Raw genomic sequence first — 18,709 nt, forward strand, 5'->3', positions numbered from 1 at the left:
ACAGTCCTGCCCCGTGTGTGTGCCCCGACCTCCCCAAGCAGACCCAGTCTCTCCACGGCAGGAGCCCCACACACTCCGCCACTGCCCCACACTCTCCACCAGCTCCTTGTGCACACCCTGCCCCGCTAAAGTCGGCTCAGTTGCCAGGCTGCAGAGAATCCAGTCACCAATTTATGCAGGCCCACAAGTTGCCCAAGGGCTTGTTGTTGGGTGGGGCCAGTCTCCAGGGTGGGCTGCCCACCCTGGCTGAGCTGGATTAAATCGGTGCTCTAGCGGGTGGGGTAGACCTGGGCTAGCAGGCCTCAGGGAGAACTCCAATGGCGTCTGTGTCAGCACGCTCACACCAGGCCACAACAATGGCCGCCGCCAATGTCCCAGTCCCTGGAGAGGTCTCACCCCTCACCGAGATGCACTCAGGGCCTATTAGGTGAGTCTCTTTTCACCACAGCACTGTGCACCTTTCTTTCTGGTGATTTTAGGATGCTTTCTGAAATGGGTGAGTTTGCGCGTGGGCCCTTTAAGAGCCAGTTTTAGTTTCTTTGTGAACCGGGTTTTCTGGGGGTACTCCTCAATGTTTTATTAGCAGGCAAAGTCAGATATTATGCCGCTGGTCTCGATTGTGCTGGGTCCACAAAATGCCCACAGCAGGGGCACTCCCCGGCTCAGGGCCCCGCGCCTCCAAGGAGGGCTGCGTACCTGTGAGCTGCTCCCGGGCAGCCGTGAGGGGCTGCGGCTTGTGAAGGCAGCGTGTTTCTTCTCCAGAACGGAGTCTCTGCCTCTTCCACCTCAATTAGGATTGTCCATTGTTGCAGGAGTTCCTCTTATCCAGTTTTCAGCTCTGTTTCAGGGTAATTTTTCCACGAGTAGTTGTAAATTGGCTGTGTCCACGGGAGGAGGTGAGTTCCAAGTCTGCTTATGCCACCATCTTGACTCGATATCCTAGGTACTCTTTTTAAAGATACATTTTACTGAGGTATAATAAACTATGATAAGATGCACACATTTTAAGTGTGTGGACCAATGAGTTTTGACAAATGTGTACAACAATGTAACCACCACAGTCAAGACATAGAACATTTTAATTGCCCCAGAAAGCTCACTTGTGGCCCTTCCCAGTTAATCTCTGCCCTCTGTCCCTACCTCCAACCTCAGGAAGCCATTAATTTGTTTTCTATCTCTCTAGATCAGTTTTCCTAGAATTCAATATAAATGGAGTCATGTAGTATGCACTCTTTTCTTCAGTATACTATAGTAAGCCTTGAAATCAAGTATTGTAAGTCCTCCAACTTTGGTCTTCTTTCCAAAATCATTTTGACTATCCTAGTTCCTTTGCTTTTCCATATAAATGTTAGAATCAGCTTGTCAACTTCTATTAAAAAGCCTACTGGAGGGCTGGCCCTGTGGCCGAGTGGGTCAAGTTCTGCACGCTCCGCTTTGGCGGCCTGGGTTTGTGGGTTTGGATCCTGGGCACCGACCTACTCCTCTCATCAGCCATGCTGTGGAGGCGTCCCACATATAAAATAGAGGAAGATTAGCACAGATGTTAGCTGAGGGCTAATCTTCCTTGAACAAAAAAAGAAAAAGGAGGAAGATTGCTAATGGATGTTAGCTCAGGGTGAATATTCCTCACCAAAAAAAGAATGCCTACTGGAAATTTTATTGAGTTTCCCATGAAATCTATAGATTGACTTCGGCAGAATATGCATCTTAAGGATCTTGAGTCTTCCAATACATGAATATGACCTCTCTTTCTTCGTTTACTTAAGTTTTCTTTAATTTTTTTCAGCAGTGTTTAATATATTTTCATTTTCACCATAAATGCTCCATATTTTTATGGTATTGTAAACGATATTTTTAAAAAGTTAATTTCTAGTTCATTGCTAGTATATAAAAATACAATGTATGTTTATTGACATTTTATTCTGTAATTTTTCTAAATTCATTTATTCATTCTAGTAGGGATCTTGTAGATTGATTCCTTATGATATTTTATGGACTTAATCATGTCATCTGTAAATAAAGAGAGTTTTACTAATACTTATCAGAACTATATCCCATTGTTTCTTTTTCTTGCTTTATTGTACCTGCTAGGATCTCCAGTAAAATGTTGAATAGAAGAGGTGGGACTGAATATCTTTGCCTTGTTTTCCACAATTAGGAGGAAAGTATTGTTTGTCATCATTAAGTATTATGTAAGGTATAGGTTTTTTTTTTCTTTCAATTTTTAAAATAAAGACTTTATTTTTTAGAGCAGTTTTAGTTTTGCAGCAAAATTAAGAGGAAGGTAAGGAGATTTCCCATGTACCCCCTGCCCCCACATATGCACGACCTCCCCCATTATCAACATCATCCTCCAGAATGGTACATTTGTTACAATTGAAGAAACTACATCGTAATTACCCAAAGTCTATAGTTTACATTAGGATTCACCCTTGGTGATAGATATTCTATAGGTTTGGACAAATGTATAATACATGTATCTATCATTATACTATTATACAGAATATTTTCACTGCCCTAAAAATCCTCTGCGCTCTAGCTGTTCATCCCCCTGCCCTAACCATGGCAACTACTGATTTTTTTTACTGTCTCCATAGTTTTGCCTTTTTCAGAATGTTGTATAGTTGGAATCATACAGAATGCAGCCTTTTCAGATTGGCTTCTTTCATTTCAAATGAGATAGCTCATTTATTTTTAGTGCTGCATAATATTGCATTATCCAGATGTACCACAGTTTGCTTATCCATTCACCTACTGAAGGACATCTTGGTTGCTTCCAAGTTTTGCCAGTTATGAATAAAGCTTCTATAAACATTCATGCAGGATTTTGTGTGGACATAAGTTTTCAACTCATTTGGGTAAATAGGTATAAATCTATTGCTGGGTTGTATGGAGAGAGTAGGTTTAGTTTTGTAAGAAACTGCTAAACTGTCTTTCAAAGTAGATGTACCATTTTGCATTCCCACCATCAATAAATGAGAGTTCCTGTTGTTCCACATCCTCGCCAGCATTTGGTGTTGTCAGTGGTCTGAGTTTTGGCCATTCTAATAAGTGTGTGGTGATATTTCACTGTTGTTTTAATTTGCATTTTCCCTGATGACATATGATGTGGAGCATCTTTTCATATGCTTATTTGCCATCTGTATATCTTCTTTGGTGAGGTGTCTGTTAAGGTCTTTGGCCCATTTTTTAACCAGGTCATTTGCTTTCTTATTGTTTTATGAATTCTTTGTGTATTTTGGATAACAGTTTTTATCAGATGTGTCTTTTGCAAATAGTTTCTCTCAGTCTGTGGCTTGTCTTTTCATTCTCTTGACAGTGTCTTTTGCAGAGCAGACATTTTTAATTTTAATGAAGTCTAGCTTATCAATTATTCTTTTCATGGATTGTGCCTTTGGTGTTGTATATAAAAAGTCAGTGCCATACCCAAGCTCATCTAGGTTTCCTCCTATGATATCTTCTAGGAGTTTCATAGTTTTGCATTTTACATTTAGGTCTGTGACCCATTTCGAGTTAATTTTTGTGAAAGGGGTAAGATCTGTGTCTAGATGCATTTTTTTTTTTTTTGCATGTGAAAGTCCAGTTGTTCCAGCACCATTTGTTGAAAAGACTATCTTTACTCCATTGTATTGCCTTTTCTTCTTTGTCAAAGATCAGTTGATTGATGGGAGTCTATTTTGGGGCTCTCTATTTTGTTCCATTGATCTATTTGTCTATTTTTTTGCCAATACCACACATCTTGATTACTTTAGCTTTATGGTAAGTCTTGATGAGAGTAGCATCAGTCCTCCAACTTTGTTCTTTTCCAGTATTGTTTTGGCTATTCTGAGTCTTTTGCCTCTCCATATAAACTTTAAAATCAGTTTGTTGATAGCTACAAGACACTTGCTGAAATTTTGTAGAGATTGCATTCAATCTATAGATCAAATAGGAAAGAACTGACATGTTGACAATATTAAGTCTTCCTATCCGTGAACATGGAATATCTCTATTTAGTTCTTTGATTTCGTTCATCAGAGTTTTCTGGTTTTCCTTATGTAGATCTTGTACATATTTTATTAGATTTGTACCTAAGCATTTAATTTTTTGGAGGGCTAATGTAAATGGTATTGTGTTTTTAATTTCAAATTCCACTTGTTCATTGCTGGAATACAGGAAAGTGATTGGCTTTTGCATGTTAACCTTGTATCCTACAACCTTGCAATAATCATTTATTAGTTCCAGTTTTTTTGTTGATTCCTTTGGGTTTTTTTACATAGAATATCATGTCATCTGTGAACAAAGACAGTTTATTTATTTTTTTCTGAATCTCTATGCCCTTCCCCCCTTTTCTTGTCTTATTGTATTAGCTAGTACTTCCAGCATGATTTTGAAAAGCAGTGGTGAAAGGGGCATCCTTGCCTTGTTCCTGAGCTTAATGGAAAAGCTTCAAGTTTCTCACCCTTAAGTATGATGTTAGCTGTAGGTTTTTTGTAGATATTCTTTATCAAGCTGAGGAAGTTCCCCTCTATTCCTAGTTTAGTGAGAGTTTTTGTCATGAATGGGTGTTGGATTTTGTCAAATATTTTTTCTACATCTGTTGATATAGTCATGTGATTCTTCTTTTTTAACCTGTTTATGTGATGGACTACATTAATTGATTTTTGAATGTTGAGCCAGCCTTGCATACGTGGATAAATCCAACTTGGTCAAGTTGTATACAGTAGTCCCCTCTTATCTCTGGTTTTGCTTTGCGCAGTTTCAGTTACCTGTGATCAACCACAATCTGAAAATATTAAATGGAAAATTCCAGAAATAAACAATCATAAGTTTTAAATTGTGTGCTGTTCTGAGTAGCGTAGTGAAATTGTGCACCATCCCACTCTGTCCTACCCAGATATGAATCATTCTTTTGTCCAGCGTACCTGTGCTGTGTACACCACCTGCCCATTAGTCACTTAGTAACCATCTCACTTATCAGATCCACTGTCATGGTATCTCAGTGCTTCTGTTTAAGTAGCCCTTATTTTACTTAATAATAGCCCCCAAAGCACAAGGGTAATGATGCTGGCAATTCAGATATGCCAAAGAGAAGCCATAAAGTGCTTCCTTTAAGTGAAAAGGTGAAAATTTTTGACTTGATAAGGAAAAAAATAGTGTACTGAGGTTGCTAAGGTCTACAGTAACTTTTATTACAGTATATTGTTATAATTGTTCTATTTTATTGTGCCTAATTTATAAACTGTGCCTAATTTATAAACTAAACTTACTGTGCCTAATTTATAAACTAAACTCACTGTGCCTAATTTATAAACTAAACTTTATCATGGGTATATATGTATAGAAAAAACCATAGTATATATAAGGTTTGGTACTATTTATGGTTTCAGGCATCCACTGGGGGTCTTGGAACGTATCCCCTGCAGGTAAGGGGGGACTACTGTAATTCTTTTTATACATTGTTGTCTTTTACTTGCTAAGATTTTGTTGAGAATTTTTGCATTTATGTTCATGAGAGATATTGGTCTGTAGTTTTCTTTTTTTTTTTTTGTAATGTCTTTGTCTGGTTTTGGTGTTAGGGTAATGCCGGCTTCATAAAATGAGTTTTGAAGTCTTTCCTCTGCTTTTATCCTCTGAAAGAGATTGTAGAAAATTGGTATAATTTCTTCCTTAAATGTTTGGTAGAATTCACCAGTGAACCCATTTGGACCTAGCGCTTTTTGTTTTGGGAGGTTAATTTTTAATTCAATTTCTTTAGTATATATATGCCTATTCCAATTGTCTATTTCTTTTTGTGTGAGTTTTGGCAAATTGTGTCTGTCAAGGAATTGGTCCATTTCTGTCTAGGTTATCAAATTTGTGGACATAGAGTTGTTCATAGTATTCTCGTATTATCCTTTTCATGTCTATAGGATCTGTATGATGTCCCTTCTTTCATGTCTGATATTAGTAACTGTGTCCTCTCTCTTTTTTTCTTATTTAGTCTGGCTAGAGGCTTACTGATTTTATTGATTTTTTTCAAAGAACCAGCTTTTAGTTTCCTTGATTTTTCTCTATTGATGTATTGTTTTAATTTCATTGACTTCTGCTCCAATTCTTAATATTTCTTTTCTTCTGCTTATTTTTGGTTTAGTTTGCTCTTCTTTTATTAGTTTTCTAAGGTGGAGACTTAAATTATTGATTTTAGACATTTCTTCTTTCCTAATATATGTATTTAATGCTATAAGGATCCCTCTAAGCACTGCTTTCACTGCATTCCACAAATTTTGATAAGTTGTGATTTCATTTTCATTTAGTTCAAAATATTTTTTAATTTCACTTGAGATTTCTTCTTGAAAAAATCCCTTGATTTTTTTTCTTCTTTAGAAGTATATTGTTTAATCTCCATGTATTTGGGGATTTTTCAGTTATCTTTCTGTTATTGATTTCTAATTTAATTTCACTGTGGTCTGAGAGCAGACACTGTATGATTTCTATTCTTTTAAATATGCTAAGGTATGTCTTATGGCCCAGAAAGTGGTCTATCTTGGTGAATGTTCCATATGCTCTTGAAAATGTTTATTCTCTTGTTGATATGTGTATATTCTTATTATAAATTTCAACTAGGTCCTGTTGCTTGATAGTGTTATTCAACTTTTCTATATACTTTCTGATTTTCTGTCTACTTATTCTTTTTTTATTGAGGAATAATTGACAAGTATAATTGTATGTAGTTAAAGTGTATGATGTGATGATTTGATATATATATACGCATTGTGGATTACTAAGATCAAGATAATTAACACTTCTATCACCTCACATAGTTAACTCTTTTTGTGTGTGTGACGAGCATCCCTAAGATTGACTCTCAGCAACTTTAGAGTATATAATACCATATTATTAACTGTAGTCACCATGCTATACATTAAATTCTCAGAACTTATTCTTCTTATGACTGAAAATTTGTACCCTTTAACCTACTCACCTCATTTCCTTGCCCCAACCTCTGGCAACCACCATTCTAGTCTCTGTTTCTATGAAATTGGCTTTTATTTTTTTTTAATATTCCACATATGATACCATACAGTATTTGTCTTTCTCTGTCTGACTTATTTCACTTAAGGTGATGCCTTCCATGTTCATCCATGTCGTCACAAGTGGCAGGATTTCCTTCCTTTTTATGGCGGAATAATAATAAAATGGCAAATGTTTGTATACATGCCACATTTTCTTTATCCATTCATCCATTGAAGGACATTTAAATTGTTTCCATACCTTGGCTATTGTGAATAATGCTGCAGTGAACATGGATGTGCAAATATCTCTTCGAGATACTGATTTCAATCCTTTGGATATATACCCAGCAGTGGGACTGCTGAATGATATAGTAGTTCAATTTTTAATTTTTTGAGGAACTGCCATACTGTTTTCCATAATGGCTGTACCAATTTACAGTCCCACCAACAATCTATAAGGGTTCCCTTTTCTCCACATCCTTGCCAACATTTGTTATCTCTTTCTTTTAGATAATAGCCATCCTAACAGGTGTGAGGTGAAATCTCATTGTGGTTTTGATTGCATTTCCCTAGTGATTAGTGATGTTGAACATCTTTTCATGTACCTATTGGCCATTTGTGTGTCTTCTTTGGAAAAATGTCTGTTTGGGTCCTTTGCCCATTTTTTAATTGGATTATTTGCGCTTTTTTTGCTATTGAGTTATATGAGTTCTTTATATATTTTAGAAAATAGCCCCTTATCAGATATATGGTTTGAAAATATTTTCTCTCATTATGTAGGTTGTCTTTTAAATGTATTGATTGTTTTCTTTGCTGTGCAGAAGCTCTTTAGTTTATGTAGTTCCACTTGCTTATTCTAACTTTTGTTGCCTGTGCTTGTGGTGTCTTATCCAAGAAATCATTGCCAAAACCAATGTAAAGGATCTTTTCCCCTATGTTTTCTTCTAGGAGTTTTATGGTTTCAGGTCTTACACTTAAGTCTTTGATCCATTTAAAGTTAATTTTTGTGAATGGTCTAAGATAGGTGTCCAGTTACATTCTTTTGCATGTGTATATCCTGTTTTCCAGACTCCATTTATTGAAGACACTATTCTTTCCTCATTGTGTGTTCGTGGTGCCCTTGCCAAAAATTAGTTGACTGTATATGTGTGGGTTTATGACTGGGCTTTCTATTCTGTTCCACTGGTCTATGTGCTTGTTTTTATGCTAGTACCAGACTGTTTTGATTACTATAGCTTTGTAATATAGCTTGAAATCGGGGAGTGTGATGCCTCCAGCTTTGTTCTGTCTGAGGATTGCTTTGGCTCTTTGGGGTCTTTTGTAGTTCCATACCAATTTTAGAATAGTTTTTACTATTTATGTGAAAAATGCTATTGGAATTTTGATAAGGATTGCATTGAATCTGTAGATTGCTTTGGGTGGTATGAACATTTTCACAATATTAATTCTTCCAATCCAAGGACACTAACTATCTTTCTGTTTATTTGTGTTGTCTTCAATGTCTTCCATCAATATCTTATAGTTTTCAGTGTATAGGTCTTTCACCTCCTTGGTTAAGTTTATTCCTAAGTATGCTATTGTTTTTGTCACTTTCTCTCTCTTTTCTCATCCTGGGTCTCCCATAATACAAATTCTGTTTCACTTGATGGGGTCCCATAATTCATGTAGGCTTTCTTTACTCTTTTTCATTCTAATTTCTTTTTTATTTGACTGCATAACGTCAAGAGATCTGTCTTCAAGTTTGCATATTCTTTCTTCTGCCTGATTGAGCCTGTTGTTGAAGTTCTCTATTGCATTCCTCATTTCATTCATTGTATTCGTCAGCTCTAGAATTTCTGTTTTGTTCTTTTTTGTAATTTCTATCTCTTTGTTGGACTTGTTTTATTCATGCATTGTTTCCCTGAGTTCATTGAGTTGTCTATCTGTGTTCTCTTGAATCTTGCTGAGCTTCCTTAAAATAATTATTTTGAATTATTTTTCAGGTAACTTGCAGATCTCCATTACTTTGGGGTCAGTTACTAGAAAATTATTATGTTCCTTTGGTTGTGTCATGTTTCCTTGCTTTTTGTGTTTCTGATGGCTTTGCCTTGATGTCTGCACATTTGAGGGAGCAGTCACCTCTTACAGTCTTTTCAGACTCACTTTGGTGGGGAAGACTTTCACCTGAAGGTGGCTGTGAGAGTGCCAGCTGAGTGGGATGCAGTGTCTTTGGTTTCTGGGAGGGAACAGTGGCATAGTCTCTGTGCAGCTCTGTCCACTGAGGTCAACATCAGCACAGACTGCAGGAGTATTCCATGGCCAAGACTGTAGAGGACTGGCAGGTGGCAGTGGCAGCTGGGGATATTGGGGTCCTTGAAGTGGAGGCTTCTGGGGTCCTCCTGTTCTCCTATTTCGCCTGTGGGAGAAAGCTTTAGCTAAGGGGCTCCTTTTCTGTGCCTGGTCTGGTATGCTAGCACTCAGAGCATTACTGGAGATAGGGTCCTGGATTTAGGTGTGTGTGTAACTACCACAGCACCTGGGACCTGGAGCACAGGTGCATTTGCTGTGGCAGTGGCACTGGTGTCTAAGGTGCAGGGGTGTGCAGATCTTTCATGAACCAAGGTCTGAGTCTCTGGGGCTCACCACAGTGACTCATTTGGGGGAAAAACACAGCAGCAGCATGGGTCCTGGGATGACAGGTTGCAGCGGTGGCTTAAGCCCAGGGGGGAGGGTGCAGTAGCAGCACAGCCTGGGGATGGTGGATCAAAGTCTCAACTCTGGCCCCAGGGGGCAGTCACAGAGCAGCAGTAGCACGTCCCCAGTGGTGGCCCATTAAAGCCACCTGTTGGCATCCAGAAGGTGAGGTTCAGGGCGGCAGCAGCGTGGCCCCAGCAATGAGGGGTCACAGCTGTGACATGGGACCTGGGGGTGGGGCTCAGAGCAGCAGTAGCTGTGCTGGTAATGGTGAGAGAGTGTGGGGCTGAAGGTGAGGCACAGAGCAGCAGCAGCTCCATTCCCCTGTATGGCAAGGTGCTGTGGCCTCTCAGTCTTGGAGATCAGGGCACAGAAGGAACAGAAGGGGCCCCTGGGGTCAGGTCTCACCCCAGTGATAGCTCCAGCCCCTGGGAAGACAAGCAGCAGTGGGGATTCTGGGCAGCTCCATTAACTGGGATCAGTATTGGTGAAGACTGAGAATCCTTGGTAGCAAAGGCTGCAAATGTCCACAGTGGTGAGGCTTGCTGGGGTTCTCCCTCTCTCCTTTTCCCCATAGAGTGAAATTCCTCTAAGGGGATCTCTCTTGGCTCTGAGCTGGACTAGTGGATGGGATGACAGGTAAAATACTTCCTGTAATTTTCTATGCAGCCATCCTTGATTTTTGAGCTCTGCAGGGTTTTTGCTGCTGGTTCTTTGTAGTCCAGAGCTTTCCCTGAGCCATTTTCATCAGTTTGTAGCTGTTTTATTTATTGTTTTGGGGGGGACATGCCTATTGGGACCTCCTTACCCTCCATCTTGCTGATGTCACCCTCCTTGTTCTTTCAGTTACTGAGAAAGGAGTATTCAAAATTCTAATTATAGTTATGGATTTCTCTATTTTTCCTTTCAGTTCTATCAACTTTAGCCTCTTCTACTTTGATGCTGTGTTATTGGGTGCAGGAACATTTAGAATTGTTATATTTTTTTTGTGTGTGTGAAGAAGATCAGCCCTGAGCTAACATCCACGCCAATCCTCCTCTTTTTGCTAAGGAAGACTGGCCTGAGCTAACATCCATCCGATCTTCCTCCACTTTATGTGGGGCACTGCCATGGCATGGCCTTACAAGCGGTGCGTCGGTGTACGCCCAGACGCAAACCCGGGCTGCCAGCAGCAGAGCGTGCACTTAACCACTATGCCATGGGGCTGGACCCTAGAATTGTTATATCTTTTTGATGAATTTACTCTTTCTTCATTATGAAATATCCTTCTTTATGTCTGATGATATTGTTTGTTATTGAGTTAACCTTGTTATTAAAATAGCTACTCCAGCTTTCTCATGATTAATGTTTGCACGGTACATATTTTTCCATCCTTTTACTTTTCATCTATCTGTGAATTTATATTTAAAATGGTGTAGAGCATATAGCTGGGATTTACTTTTCTATCTAGACTGACAATCTCTGCCTTTTATCAGAATTGTTTAGACCAGGGCTCAGCAAGCTACACTCTGTGGACCAAATATGGCTGCACCATTCATTTACATATTGTCTATGGCTGCTTCTGCACCACAAAATCAGAATTGAGTAGCTGTGACAAAGACTGTACGGCCCACAAAAGCCTAAAATATTTACTACTGGTCTTTTACAGAAAAGGTTTGCCAATCTCTGGTGTAGGCCATTTACATTTAATGTAACTATTAACATGGTTGTATATAAATCCACCACCTTACCATTTCTTTTCTATTTGTCCCATTTATACTTTTTTTGTTCTTTTGAATTTTTTTTTATGATTCCATTGTGCCCCCACTATTGATTTATTAGCTATATTTCTTTGTTTATTTTTAGAGATTGCTCTAGTGTTTTTTATATGTCTCTCTAACTAATCACAGTGTGCCTTTAAATAGTGTTATACTATTTCATGTATCATGTAAAACCTTACAACATACTTCCATTCTACCTATTTTTTGTGCTATTGTTGTCATGCATTTTACCTCCTCATAGGTCATAAACCCCACAATGCATTCTTTTTTTTTTTTTTTTTCCCCTTTGGTTCACATGTTTTTTTGTTTATTGCAGTAACATTGGTTTATAACATTGTAAAAATTTCAGGTGTACGTCATTATACTTCTATTTCTGCATAGATTACATCATGTTCACCACCCAAATACTAATTACAACCCATCACCACACACATGTACTGAATTATCCCTTTCACCCTCCTCCCTCCCCCCTTCCCCACTGGTAACCAACAATCCAATCTCTGTCCCTATGTGTTTGTTTATTGTTGTTATTATCTACTACTTAATGAAGGAAATCATACGGTATTTGACCTTCTCCCTCTGACTTATTTCACTTTGCATTATACCCTCAATGTCCATCCATGTTGTCACAAATGGCTGGATTTCATCATTTCTTATGGCTGAGTAGTATTCCATTGTGTATATATACCACAGCTTCTTTATCCATTCGTCCCTTGATGGGCACTTAGGTTGCTTCCAAGTCTTGGCTATTGTGAATAACGCTGCAATGAACACAGGGGTGCGTGTACCTTTGCAAATTGGTGTTTTCAAGTTCTTTGGATAAATACCCAACAGTGGAATAGCTGGATCATATGGTAGTTCTATCCTTGATTTTTTAAGGAATCTCCATACTGTTTTCCATAGTGGCTGCACCAGTTTGCGCTCCCACCAGCAGTGTATGAGAGTTCCCTTCTCGCCACATCCTCTCCAACACATGTTGTTTCCTGTCTTGTTAATTATAGCCATTCTGATGGGCGTGAGGTGATATCTGATTGTAGTTTTGATTTGCATTTCCCTGATAGTTAGTGATTTTGAACATCTTTTCATGTGTCTGTTGGCCATCTGTATATCTTCTTTGGAGAAATGCCTGTTCAGGTCTTTTGCCCATTTTTTAATTGGGTTGTTAGTTTTTTTTGTTGTTGAGATGCATGAGTTCTTTATATATTTTGGAGATTAAGCCCTTATCAGATGTATGGTTTGCAAATATCTTCTCCCAATTGTTAGGTTGTCTTTTCGTTTTGTTGATGGTTTCCTTTGCTGTGCAGAAGCTTTTTAGTTTGATGTAGTCCCATTTGTTTATTTTTTCTATTGTTTCTCTTGCCCGGTCAGATGTGGTGTTTGAAAAGATGTTGCTAAGACCGATGTGGAAGAGCGTACTGCCTATGTTTTCTTCTAGAAGTTTCACAGTTCAGGTCTTACATTCAAGTCTTTAATCCATTTGGAGTTAATTTTTGTGTATGGTGTAAGGTAACGGTCTACTTTCATTTTTTTGCATGTGGCTATCCAGTTTTCCTAACACCATTTGTTGAAGAGACTTTGTTTTCTCCATTGTATGTTCTTGGCTCCTTTGTCAAAGATTAGCTGTCCATAGATGTGTAGGTTTATTTCTGGGCTTTCGATTCTATTCCATTGATCTGTGTGTCTGTTTTTGTGCCAGTACCATGCTGTTTTGGTTACTATAGCTTTGTAGTATATTTTGAAATCAGGGAGTGTGATACCTCCAGCTTTGTTCTTTTTTCTCAGGATTCCTTTAGCTATTCGGGGTCTTTTGTTGTTCCATAAAAATTTTAGGATTCTTTGTTCTATTTCTGTGAAAAATGTTGTTGGAACTTTGATAGGGATTTCATTGAATCTATAGATGGCTTTAGGAAGTATGGACATCTTAACTATGTTAATTCTTCCAATCCAAGAGCACGGAATATCTTTCCATTTCTTTGTGTCTTCTTCAATTTCTTTCAGAAATGTTTTATAGTTTTCGGTGTACAGATCTTTCACCTCTTTGGTTAAGTTTATTCCTAGGTATTTTATTCTTTTTGTTGCAATTGTAAATGGGATGGTATTCTTAATTTCTCTTTCTGCTACTTTGTTGTTAGTGTACAGAAATGCAACTGATTTTTGTATGTTGATTTTGTATCCTGCAACTTTACCATATTCGTTCATTACTTCTAAAAGTTTTCTGGTGGATTCTTTAGGGTTTTCTATATATAAAATCATGTCATCTGCAAATAGTGACAGTTTCACTTCTTCCTTTCCAATTTGGATCCCTTTTATTTCTTTCTCTTGCCTGATTGCTCTGGCTAGGACTTCCAATACTATGTTAAATAGGAGTGGTGACAGTGGGCATACTTGTCTGGTTCCTGTTCTTAGAGGGATAGCTTTCAGTTTTTCACCATTGAGGATGATATTAGCTGTGGGTTTGTCATATATGGTCTTTATTATGTTGAGGTACTTTGCTTCTATCCCCATTTTATTCAGAGTTTTTATCATAAATGGATGCTGTATTTTGTCAAATGCTTTCTCTGCATCTATTGAGATGATCATGTGATTTTTATTCTTCATTTTATTAATGTGGTGTATTACATTGATTGATTTGCAAATGTTGAACAATCCCTGCATACCTGGAATAAATCCCACTTGATCATGGTGTATAATCTTTTTAACATATTGTTGTATGCGATTTGCTAGTATTTTGTTGAGGATTTTTGCATCGATGTTCATCAGTGATGTTGGCCTGTAATTTTCTTTTTTTTGTGTTGTCCTTGTCTGGTTTTGGTATCAGGGTAATGTCGGCTTCGTAGAATGAGTTAGGGAGCTTCCCCCCCTCCTCAGTTTTTTGGAAGAGTTTGAGAAGGATAGGTATTAAGTCTTCTTTGAATGTTTGGTAGAATTCACCAGGGAAGCCGTCTGGTCCTGGACTTTTATTTTTGGGGAGGTTTTTGATTACTGTTTCGATCTCCTTACTGGTGATTGGTCTATTCAAATTCTCTACTTCTTCTTGATCCAGTTTTGGAAGGTTGTATGATTCTAAGAATTTATCCATTTCTTCTAGATTGTCGTATTGGTTGGCATATTGCTTTTCATAGTATTCTCTTATAATCTTTTGTATTTCTGAGGTGTCTGTTGTAATTTCTCCTCTTTCATTTCTGATTTTACTTATTTGTGCCTTCTCTCTTTTTTTCTTGGTGAGTCTAGCTAAAGGTTTGTCAATTTTGTTGATCTTTTCAAAGAACCAGCTCTTGGTTTTATTAATTTTTTCTATTGTTTTTTTGGTCTCTATTTCATTTATTTCTGCTCTGATTTTTATTATTTCTCGTCTTCTACTGATTTTGGGCTTTGTTTGTTCTTCTTTTTCCAGTTCCTTTAGGTGCATTGTTAGATTGTTTTTTTGAGATTTTTCTTGTTTGTTGAGATAGGCCTGTATTGCTATAAACTTCCCTCTTAGAACTGCTTTTGCTGTATCCCATAAATTCTGGCATGTCGTATTTTCATTTTCATTTGTCTCCAGGTATTTTTTGATTTCTTCTTTGATGTCTTCATTGACCCAGTCATTGTTCAGTAGCATTTTGTTTAATCTCCACGTATTTGTGACTTTTCTGATTTTCTTCCTATAGTTGATTTCTAGTTTCATACTGTTGTGGTCAGAAAAGATGCTTGGTATTATTGCAATCTTCTTAAATTTATGGAGACTTGTTTTGTGGCCTAATATGTGATCAGTCCTGGAGAATGTTCCATGTGCATTTGAAAAGAATGTGTATTCTTTGGTTTTTGGATGGAATGCTCTGTATATATCTACTAGGTCCATCTGTTCTAGTGTGTCATTTAAGGCCAATGTTTCCTTATTGATCTTCTGTTTGGATGATCTATCTGTTGGTGTAAGTGGAGTGTTAAAGTCCCCTACTATTATTGTGTTACTGTCTATTTCTCTTTGTATGTCTGTTAATAATTGCTTTATATATTTAGGTGCACCTACATTTGGGTGCGTAGTTATTTACAAGTGTTATATCCTCTTTTTGGATTGTTCCCTTGATCATTATGTAATGCCCTTCTTTGTCTCTTTTTACAGTTTTTGCTTTAAAGTCTATTTTGTCTGATATGAGTACTGCTACCCCAGCTTTCTTTTCATTGCCATTTGCATGAAGTATCTTTTTCCATCCCTTCACTTTCAGTTTGTGAGTGTCTTTAGGTCTGAAGTGTGTCTCTTCATATATATGGGTCTTGATTTTTTATCCAATCAGCCACCCTATGCCTTTTAATTGGAGCATTTAGTCCATTGACGTTTACAGTAGCTATTGATAAGTATGTACTTACTGCCATTTTTAAACTTTTTTTTCTCAGTGTTTTAGTAGTCCTTCTCTGTTCCTTTCTTCTTCTATACAGAATTGATGGTCACTTTAGTTTGACTTCTGTCTGAAAGCTGTACTCTTTAACTCCCCTCCTCCCTCATTTTATGTTTTTGATATCATATCTAACCTATTTTTTGTGCATTTATATCCATTACCCTCTTATCATGGAAATAGATAATTTTTCCTATTTGTGGTCTTCTCTTTTCCCCTTAAATCAGTCCCTTTAACATTTCTTGTAGCACTGGTTTCTTGGTGACAAACTCATTTAATTTTTGCTTGTCTAGGAAATTTTTGATCTCTCCTTCCATTTTGAATGATAACCTTGCTGGGTAGAGTATTCTTGGCTGTAAGTTTTTTCCTTTTAGCACTTTAAATATATCGTGCCACTCTCTTCTAGCCTGTTAGGTTTCTGCTGAGAAGTCAGCTGATAGCCTTATGGGGTTCCTTTGTATGTAACTTGACTTTCTCTTGCGGCTTTTAGAATTCTCTCTTTATCTTTAATTCTGCACATTTTGATTATGATGTGTCTTGGTGCGGGCCTCTTTGGGTTTATCTTGTTTGGGGCTCTCTGTGCTTCCTGTACCTGGATGTCTGTTTCCTTCTTTAGGTTAGGGAAGTTTTCATCTATTATTTCTTGAAATAGATTCTCTGCCCCTTTGTCTCGCTCTTTTCCTTCCGGGACACCTATAACACGGATGTGAGTGCGCTTGATGTTGTCCCAGAGGTCCCTTAGACTGTCCTCACTCTTTTTAATTCTTTTCTCTTTTACCTGTTCACCTTGGGTAATTTCTTCTAGTCTTTCGTCCAGTTCACAGGTCCGTTCTTCTGTATCCTCTACTCTGCTTTTGAGTCCCTCTAATGAATTTTTCATTTCCAGTATTGTATTCTTCATTTCTGATTGGTTCTTTTTTATATCTTCCATTTCTTTGTTGACATTCTCACTGAGTTCATCTATTCTTCTCCCCAGATCAGTGAACATCCTTAACACTCTTAGTTTGAACTCTCTGTCGGGTAGGTTGCTCATTTCTGTTTCACTTAGTTCCTTTTCTGGGGTTTTGTCCTGTTCCCTTACTTGGAATGTATTCTTTTGCCTCCTCATTTTGCCTCTTTCCCTGTGCTTGTGTCTACATATTAGGTAGGTCAGCTACGTCTCCTGCTCTTGGATAGGTGACCTTATGTAAGTGATGCCTTAGGAGGCTTCCAGCGTGCTTCCCTCAGTTCTCAATGTTCCAGGGGTGACCCCTATGTGGGCTACGTGTGTCCTTCTGTTGTGGCCTGTTAGCTCTCCCTGTAGGCACCCAGGGAGGCTGAGTTATGCTCCTGGCTAGCTGTTGTAATGCTCAGCTGCTTGTAGTTGTTGTGGGCCCTTCAGTCTCTTTATCAGGTGTGGGGAGCCCCAGCACAGTTGGCTGTAAGTTCTAATACCACATTTGTGTTGCAGTATTTGTTTTAAGTGAGTAGGCCCCCAGCGTGGCAGGTTGTTAGGCTCAGGGCCTTCCAATTGCTGTAAGCCTCTAGCCTATTAGGTCTCTTGTCAGCTCTCTGGGGATTGCAGCTGGGTGGGGCTGGCCTCAGGCACAGGAGCACCCAATTGTTTCAGGCTTTGGAAGGTGGGACAAACCTCCTATGTGGGTCTTTGAGAAGCACAAGTCTTCTGCAGCTGACAAGCCCTGCCTCCCACAGGTCCACACACACAGTCAACACAGTCCTGCCCCGTGTGTGTGCCCCGACCTCCCCAAGTGGACCCAGTCTATCCGCGGCGGGAGCCACACACACCCACCACTGCCCCACACTCTCCACCCGCTCCTTGTGCACACCCTGCCCCGCTAAAGTCGGCTCAGTTGCCAGGCTGCAGAGAATCCAGTCACCAATCTATGCAGGCCCACAAGTTGCCTGAACACTTGTTGTTGGGTGGGGCCAGTCTCTAGGGTGGGCTGCCTGCCCTGGCTGAGCTGGATTAAATCGGTGCTCTAGCGGGTGGAGTAGACCCTGGGCTAGCAGGCCTCAGGGAGAACTCCAATGGCGTGTGTGTCAGCACCCTCACACCAGGCCACAACAATGGCCGCCGCCAATGTCCCAGTCCCTGGAGAGTTCTCACCCCTCACCGAGATGTACTCAGGGCCTATTAGGTGAGTCTCTTGTCACCAAAGCACTGTGCACCTTTCTTTCTGGTGATTTTAGGATGCTTTCTGAAATGGGTGAGTTTGTGTGCGGGCCCTTTAAGAGCCAGTTTTAGTTTCTTTGTGAACCAGGTTTTCTGGGGGTGCTCCCCAATGTTTTAGTAGCAGGCAAAGTCAGATATTATGCCGCTGGTCTCGATTGTGCTGGGTCCACAAAATGCCCACAGCGGGGCTGCTCCCCGGCTCAGGGCCCCGTGCCTCCAGGGAGGGCTGCGTACCTGTGGGCGGCTCCTGGTGGCCGTGACGCTGGCAGCTTGTGAAGGCAGCATTTTTCCTCTCCAGAAAGGAGTCTCTGCCTCTTCTACCTCAGTTAGGATTGTCCGTTGTTGCAGGAGTTCCTCTTATCCAATTTTCAGTTCTGTCTTAGGGGTAATTTTTCCACAAGTAGTTGTAAATTGGTTGTGTCCGCGGGAGGAGGCGAGTTCAGAGTCTGCCTATGCCGCCATCTTGACTCCGCCTCTCCCCACAATGCATCCTCATTGTTTTCTTAATCAATTATAATTTAAAGAAATTTAAAACGAGAAAAAGTATTTTATATTTTCACATATATAACTTTTTCAGTGTTCTTCATTCTTTTATATAGATCCCAATTTCCATCTGGTATCATTTTCTTTCCACTTGAACTACTTCCTTTAACATTTCCTGTAGTGAAATGTATAAATGATGAATTATTTCAGCTTTTTTCTGAAAAAGTTTTAATTGTACTTATGATTTTAAAATACTCACTGAATTTAGAATTC

General features: G+C 39.1%; 1 long non-coding RNA gene across 1 annotated transcript in view; it reads left to right on the forward strand.

Moving 5' to 3' along the window:
- Window positions 1-264: 264 nt before the first annotated feature.
- LOC131411852 (uncharacterized) overlaps window positions 265-18,709 on the forward strand; it is a 29,487-nt gene continuing 11,042 nt past the window's right edge. The window contains exon 1 of the long non-coding RNA XR_009221654.1: window positions 265-427. This is a non-coding gene — a long non-coding RNA (uncharacterized LOC131411852). The remainder of the gene's footprint in view (window positions 428-18,709) is intronic.

This window comes from Diceros bicornis, chromosome 12, assembly GCF_020826845.1.
Source record: "Diceros bicornis minor isolate mBicDic1 chromosome 12, mDicBic1.mat.cur, whole genome shotgun sequence".
NCBI classification, from domain to species: domain Eukaryota; kingdom Metazoa; phylum Chordata; class Mammalia; order Perissodactyla; family Rhinocerotidae; genus Diceros; species Diceros bicornis.